The following is a 7,705-nucleotide window of genomic DNA, read 5'->3' on the forward strand; positions in this document are numbered from 1 at the left end:
TCTCTGGTCGCCGTCAGCCCCACCAGCTTCTCGCTTTGGCGCTCCGCGCAGGCAGGCAGGCAACCCCTCCCTCTCTGCCCTTCGCCTCCCTCCTGGTAGAGATCGAGATCTATCTCTATAGGCACCGGTCTATAAAGCAGACATTTTGGTGCCAGCGATTTGCCCAAGGCGGAGGGTTGAAAGGAGAGAGAAAAAGCGGTCCATCTTACCCACCCCGCCTGGTGGTGTGTGCTTGGCACTGAACGGTCCCGGGGAAAAGACTGGTGCAGCTTGGTCCCTAGCGGAGCTGGTTTGCTTCCATCCGCCCAACTTCAGCACCCAGCCGGCAGGGAAAGACAGAGAGAGAGAAAGAGAGAGAGAGAGGGAGGGAGGGAGGGAGGGAAAGAAAGAAGGAAGGAGGGAGGGAGGAAAGAAGGGAGAGGGGCAAGCGAGGAAGGGAGGGTGGGGAGCAGAGCAGAGGCTCCGGGCGCGCATGCGCTTTTTAATAGCGCTGGCCTCGGCGGAGGAGCTGGAGTTTCCCTGCTTCGCTCAAGCGTGACTCATTCCGCCCCCCCTCCCTCGGCTTCTCCTTTGCCTCCGGAGATTCCGAGGAGGAGGAGGCGGGAGAGCGGGAGGGGGGGCGAGGGCAAGCGGGAGCGATCTAGCCAGGATTCGGCGAAGAGAGCGGCCGGCCCTTAGGATCCGCGGGGAGGAGAGGTGGGGGAAGGAGCGGGAGCGGGAAGATCTCCGGCGACGGCTCTCTCCAGCAAGCCTCTGCGTGGCGGGGCGCCTGGCCACGTGTTTTAGTGGGATGCAGGCTCTCGCGTACAGGTGAGCGGCGGGTGACCAGCTGCAGCTTCGGCTGGGAGATGCTCTGGAAGGGAACCCAGCGCTGCCATAGAAGCGAGTAGGGTTTCCACGGTACTTTATGTCGGACAGCGGAGAGGCAGGGAACCTGAGCGTGATGCCGCCCACACTAATAGAATAAACATTAAAACAAAACATTTAAAAAAAACACGTTTAAAACTATTGGAGCGCAGATCTAATCGAATGCTTGCGAGAGGCTTGGGTTTTTTTTTAATTATTATTTTTTTTAGAATCGGAGGTATCCACCCAGGGAGATTTGGAGAGAATAAACTAGCACAGCAAATGGCTCTTGATGTCCTGACACTTGTCCGCATAGAACAGATCCATAACAAGCTTTGCCATTCAGGCGGGATATGTGAGTCCAGAGAAAGCTGAATGTCCTTTACTCCGGGGAAGAGAAGGGATGGGGAGGGGGAAGCTGAGATAGGTGGCTTGTTGTGGTTTTCTCTGTGCTGAGAGAAGCTAAGCAAAGTGTTAGTGTTTGGCTGGGACATGGTCCAATCTTCAGGCTAAACTGGAAAGTTGAACAAGCATTCGGAAAGGAACAGTATATAACCATATAACCGCAGGGTCCTGTGTTCCACATTGCCTTTACTGAATCACACCATTGGCCTAGGCTTATTAGTATCAATTTCCTCTTATCAAGATTGTAGCCCATATCCCACAAAAAAGAAAGAAGAGACTTTCCTTCATGGTCAGATTGCTGTTTTTCTGTACAGGGAGAAAGGATTTTTTTTTTTTCTGTAGATAAGAGACTTGGAACAATCTGACCAGGAAGGAAAAAAAAAAAATCCTGGGAAAAATTCAGAGATGTTCTCCCTAATACAATTCTCCAGAATAGTAAGTAAGATATTTTTCAACCTGTGTAACCAAGTCCTTGCTGCTTTCTTTTTTCTTGGTTGATCCTCAAAGAGTGTGCAAAAGCTTTCAAGCATGTGTAGCAAGATGGGCGACTAACTAATTAAATAAATAATGCAGATCATATATTGAACATACGGATATTGGTGCATGCGGGCAGCTTTTTGGAAGCCAGAAATACAATGTGATTAATCACATTTCCCCCACACATTCTATCCTCTGTATTTTTTTGTTTGATATGATAGCTAACTCCACTCCTTTTTCTTTTAACGTTACGAATGCAACATTAAACGTATTGCACAGAAGGATTGTGAATATGTGAAGCTCAATGTTGTGAGCCTTCTTCCCTGACTTAGGTTAGGGAAACGTACATACAATAAATTTTAATTAAAACGTAAACAAAAGTGCTTGTCGTGTGTAAATTTTAATGCAAAAGCAATACAACTTTGATTTAAAAACTTCTGGATCAAGGATCAAATCTTGATTCTAAGTTCCTTGATCTAACATATTTTATTCAGAACTGTTCCATAAGAACTGTAACATGCATTAAGTTGAGAATGTTTAACTGACAACCTGCTTGATCATTTTTAAATGTTATAAATTAGATATTATATGATAAATAACCATATATACACCATCACATAAAATGTTAAATCAGTCAATCAGATAGATCTGGAAGGGACCTTGGAGGTCTTCTAGTCCAGTCCCCTGCTCAAGCAGGAGACCCTGTACCAGTTCAGATAGATGGCTGTCTGGTCTTTTCTTAAAAACCTCCAGTGATGAAGCACCCAAAACTTCTGAAGGCAATAATCATGTAATTTTAATAGTAGTGTGGTCTTACATTCTAGAAGAATTATATTGCACATTAAGATTAAGAATACTTTTCCAAGAACTGACTTAATTTTTTGTTCCCAAGGTAATTAACTTTATTATCCATTTGACCCAGGCTATCATGAGCACAGGAAACCAAATGAACTTTCAAATTGTCTACTGTTCTCACAGGTAAATTAGCTTTTAACATTAGAAATACCTAAGTGTGAGAATAAGTTTAACACACCTTCTGATGCTTTATTTGCAAGCACAAAGTTGTATAGTCAAGCAACTAGTTGCATGCGTCTGTAACTGTAACCATAACATTTTCATAATCACATGTCATTTAATACTTAATACAATGACTGTGTGCAGGCTAAGTAAAATGACTAAGGCAAGCTTTAGAATTCAGTTTGTGTTTGTCTTGAAGCTCTGCCTTTGTTGGCACATTTACTTTTTCCTAGACAATATTAACGTAGGCTAATTATGGTTTGATTACCACTGGCTTATATTAACTATAGCTTATAAACCATTGTGCTGCTATAGTGGTCACTAGTCCTAAACTAAAATGGTTTAATATAATATTTGAACCCCATCCCAGAATGCTGCAGTCTCATTTAGCAAGAACATTCTTTCTTTTTTAAATACATTTTTATTAATAATACAAAATTAAAAACACATTGGACATAGATATGACGTCACTGGTTCCATACATCTTCCGACATTTTACAGTAATATTAGTACTCATGTAGTCTATATGAGTAAGAACAAATACATTCTAGCCTCCACTAGATCCATACTGCTTGGCATTTGGGGCAGATATCTTATCTAACGTCTGTAAAGAGAAAAAGAAGCAAACATTAATTCCTCTTGCCCTCGGCAAAGTCTGAGGCTGCTATGGCCATAGTGTGGACAACTGATGCACACCATCCAACACGACAGAAGAATAGATTGAAAGCCTAGACTGAAGTTTTCTATGAATGAACATTGCTGATTGCCTGCGAGGTGAGGTCAGGAGGATTGATACTTAATTCAGTGTCATGCCTGCTCCTTTTCTTAGTTGACAGATATGGCCAGAAATATCAGGAGACATCCTGCTGATAGTCTTTCAAAAAACACATTTTAGGCACAAGTGGTCCTCCTATATTGCCCAAGTTAAGGAATGGATAATGCATAGCCCTTCCGGTGTTACAGCCAGTACCTCAGACAATATGGTTGAAGATGAATAATGTTGGCAATAGCTATTCCCCAACCAAGAAAAAGGGGAGGGGGAAATTGGGACATGGGTTCATTGCAAAATTGGTAGTGATGTAACTAGGACACAGTTTTTGGTCCCCATAGCCTGCTGGCAGGGAGGGAGGGGCACAAATGTCAATCCAGTTAATTAAGGCAGCGGCAAGAGGCATGGTGGTCCAGTGGCTTAATAATGCTGGAGAAGGTCTCTGCTCCAGCAGTTTGAGTCCTAGAACTGGATGAGCTCCTGTCATTCATGTCAGTGTCTGTCCACTTAACAATTGGAAAGCATGCTTTATGTGCGTAGATAAGTAGGTACCATGTCAGTGTGGAGATGAGCTGGTGTCCATGCAGTCAGTCAGATTCCTGCTGGCCCTGAACCTTCCCAATTGCAGCACCCATTTACGAGGTGGCTCCGGGGAAGGGAGGGGGGTCTTTGGTGATGCTGTAGGAAGAGCCACTCATCTTTCTTTCTAGTAATTCATAACAACAACAACAATAATAAGGCAGCAAATAGGTCTAGCCACAGTTCCTAAAGTGAGCAAGCTGATCTAATAGGATTTTTTTTATTATGATGATGATGATCAAGAAACAGCAGCAGAGAATTGCTTTTTAGGTTCACATATGTATTTTTTTCTTTTAAGAAAATGATGCTCATTGCAGCTTTTCCAGCTTGTTGGCCCTCCAGATTTGATGGATTATACATCATGATATTTTTGGGGTCAGCTTTGCCTTTCTTCAGACATTGTTGACCACAGTAGTTGGATAAGAGGGGGGTTGTAGTGTGGTTTATTGGGAAGATCTAGGCTGGATATTGTTGCTTTATTATATGAAGGAACATAATACAGTTTTTTTTCTAAAGACAATATCTCTTGTAATATCAGCCTGTTCTTTTGTTATGACTGGTTCAAATGTAATGCCTTCCACTAAGAAGAAGTGGATTCTTATGGAACTGAAGATCTCCCTTTTTGAGGAAAATGGGCAGTCTTGAAACACGATAAGTAAGTAAGTAAGTAAGTAAGTAAATAAATAAAATCTCATAGAATCATGATCAACTCCGAGATTTCTGCTCATCTGCATACATCAATCATGTGCTTATCTGCTGTTGTATTTGTGGTACAAAGACTTATATTCAGCAAGAAGGAATAACGAATGTTTACTGGCATTTCAGAACCAAAGAGAAGAACACGATGAGTCTGCTGAGTGGGAAAATGAGCATTCAATCTTCCAGGCTTACCCACTTATTTTCTGAGTTATAAATAACAACATCATTTGGAAAGATATAAGATCAGTTTCTTAGCAATCCAAGATGGCTGTAAACAAATCGTTGATTCTCAGAGTGGAAGGACAAAACAGTGAAGGTAATTGGATTCTGTTGTCCTGTTTTCTGAAGTTGCTTCTCCAGCTTTTCTTTTTCCTTCTAATATTTAACTCTCCATCAGCTTCATCATACTTACTTACGGCATTTCAAATGGGGCAAAGATCAATTGACTAATGTGCCTTAAAAAGCATCTGAGACTCAAGATTTTTAAAAAACAGAAAAAAACACTTTGTTACAATGTTTTTCATGTAGAATAATTTTAAGAAGATTATTAAATTTTAATAATTTTAAGTCCTGTAATATAACTATTAATGTTAACATAAGAAATTAGTTCCTCTTGAGCTCAAACCCTGGCTCAGCCATTCAGTTTTACTGATTAAAGATATTACTATGAGATCTTCATATGAAGGATGGAATAAAAAGTAATGTTAATAACCTGAAATGGGAATTTCCTCCTAGATATCATATGTTGGTGAGTTGTTTTTATAGTAATATTATTAAAAATTGCAATTTCTACAATAAAAATTAATACAAACAAAAAATAAACAGGCAGAAAAGATAAAAAGGAAAATAATGGAAAGAAAAAACAGAAAAGAAAGAAAAACTAAAAATATAGTAAAGGAAAAAAAGAAATATATAAAGAATATCACAACAAATAGAAATAATTTTAGTAACTTAGCATCTTCTCTTAAAATACAATAAATGTTCTCTTTTTCCCATGTCCCATCTCTTATTTATAAACAAATCCTCAAAGCCTCATCATTAGTTCTGATGTCAACAAAAATCCATTAAGGATTACCAGAGATAACAACATATTTATTTTATCCTTGATCAACTAAACCAACTTTATATTCTTTCTTTTCACTTCTTCCAATTTTGATCTTATAATTTTCTAGAATTGGATTTCTTTTCATTTGTTTTGATTCCATCTCATAAAATTCTTCGAAGTTTTAAATAAGTAAGTTTTGGTAAATTCAATATAGGAAAATTATCTGGGTTATTTTCTTTTCTTGTTATTTAGATATTATTTTTAATTATTAAAACGTCAATCAATTTCCTTTGTATGTCCAGTATAAAATCTTTTTCCATGTCATTCTTGTAGTCTGTTATTTTTAAATCCACCTTCAAATCAGACTAAATGTTATCAGGTAAAACTTGTTCCTCTTCCTTAATATCTTTTAAACATGGTGTATCTATAGAGGCAGACATTCTTAAAATTAACTTCTGGGTCCATTGTTTAAACATATCCTTCAGCATGCTCAATGCTGAAATATTTTTCTTCATTCTGTATTTGTAAGTTAAGATTGAATGTTTTCTTCTTCAACTGTAATCTTTGAGTCTTTCTAGTTCCCTCTAGTGTTCAATTTTTAAAGTCTTATTAAGAATTCAAAACAAAAGTATTTTCCCATGGGGAGGATTCTTTATAGTTAATTCCAAAATCTTATTTCAAATTTATCTGGACCCATAGTCCATTTGTAAACTTTCTAGACCAGGGGTAGGCAACCTTAGCTTTTTTATGACTTGTGGACTTCAATTCCCAGAATTCCTGAGCCAGCAGTTGAAGTCCACGAATCATAAAAGAGCCAAGGTTGCCTACCCCTCTTCTAGACCAACATTTTTAATCACAAGTATATGAACCCAGTGGCCTTTCAAAGGTGCCGAATGTGGTTTGAGCAAAATGGCTGTCTCCTCATCTCCCAGTACTCTAAACCCACTGGAAACTGCTGCATTGATTTAGCAGAGCCTTATTCAGTTTTCCATTTATTCCCTGGAAGTTAGTCTTATTTTTTCAAATGCAGTTGCTGCAGAAAACTAATTGCATGCAAGGGCATCATTCATCACTGTTCACATATCTTTCAAATTAATTGGAAAGATGTATTTAATATACACAACCAGCATCAAGTAGTGGTTGTAGTTTTGGACCTCCTTGACATAAGAAATCTAAGTTCACCTTCATCACTGGATAACTTTGCTCAAGAAGATACTTTCTCTCCATCTAAATTCCCTCATAGAACAATATGGAGAAAATTAGCAGAGATCATGCATGTTACCTAGAGCACCAAAGGAAAGAAAAAGATATAAATCTAAAAAATATTTTTGTTAAATTTGAAAGGCTTAGATGGCAATAAATGAAACACCTTTCTTTAAATTAGTATTTCTTAAACGTGGCTACTCTAAGACGTGTGGACTTTAACTCTTTGGAAATGAGGTGCATACATCTTAAAGTGGCCAAATTTGAGAAATGCCAATTTGTCACCTATATGTGGGTTCAATAACCAAATGTAAAACAAGTATAGTATATGCCCATGCTGCAACCCCTACTTTTATTGATGGGTTGGCTGGCCAGCCGCCAGTATTTTAACTGCAATCCACATTTAAGAAGGAAATTTGTCCCTTGTTTCATAAGCAGGATGGTGCTGGCATGTAGGCCTAGTTAGATGCCGTTCTAACTCCCTCTCTTGAATTAAAAAAGGTGTTTTTTTTAAGAACTCGAAGAGAAGTGGAGTAACACATTGCTGTGCCTGAAATGGGAAAGTGAGTGGGGTCTACCAGGCCCTCATAGCTCTGACTGATGGCTGGAGTTTCCTCAAGAAGCCTAAGAAGATCCAGGAGAACAACAAGGAAGGGTTTTTAGGA

General features: G+C 39.1%; 1 protein-coding gene and 1 long non-coding RNA gene across 3 annotated transcripts in view; one reads left to right on the forward strand and one right to left on the reverse strand.

The window, feature by feature from the left end:
* The window catches only part of RGS17 (regulator of G protein signaling 17), a 62,928-nt gene extending 62,565 nt beyond the window's left edge, over positions 1-363 (reverse strand). The window contains exon 1 of one of the 2 annotated variants that reach the window (XM_039358283.1): positions 214-363. The gene's annotated coding sequence lies outside the window, so the exon portion shown is untranslated. Of the gene's footprint in view, positions 1-209 lie in introns of both variants that reach the window. The other variant, XM_039358284.1, reaches the window with a different exon arrangement.
* A 151-nt stretch (positions 364-514) lies between these two features.
* Positions 515-5,625, forward strand: LOC120314824. The gene is made up of 3 exons (XR_005558535.1): positions 515-810; positions 2,651-2,706; positions 4,919-5,625. It is a non-coding gene; the product is annotated as an uncharacterized LOC120314824 (long non-coding RNA).
* The last annotated feature ends 2,080 nt before the right edge of the window (positions 5,626-7,705 follow it).

The sequence above is a fragment of the Crotalus tigris genome, unplaced genomic scaffold, assembly GCF_016545835.1.
Source record: "Crotalus tigris isolate CLP2741 ecotype Arizona unplaced genomic scaffold, ASM1654583v1 scf7180000019007.31208882:3723066, whole genome shotgun sequence".
Lineage (NCBI taxonomy): Eukaryota > Metazoa > Chordata > Lepidosauria > Squamata > Viperidae > Crotalus > Crotalus tigris.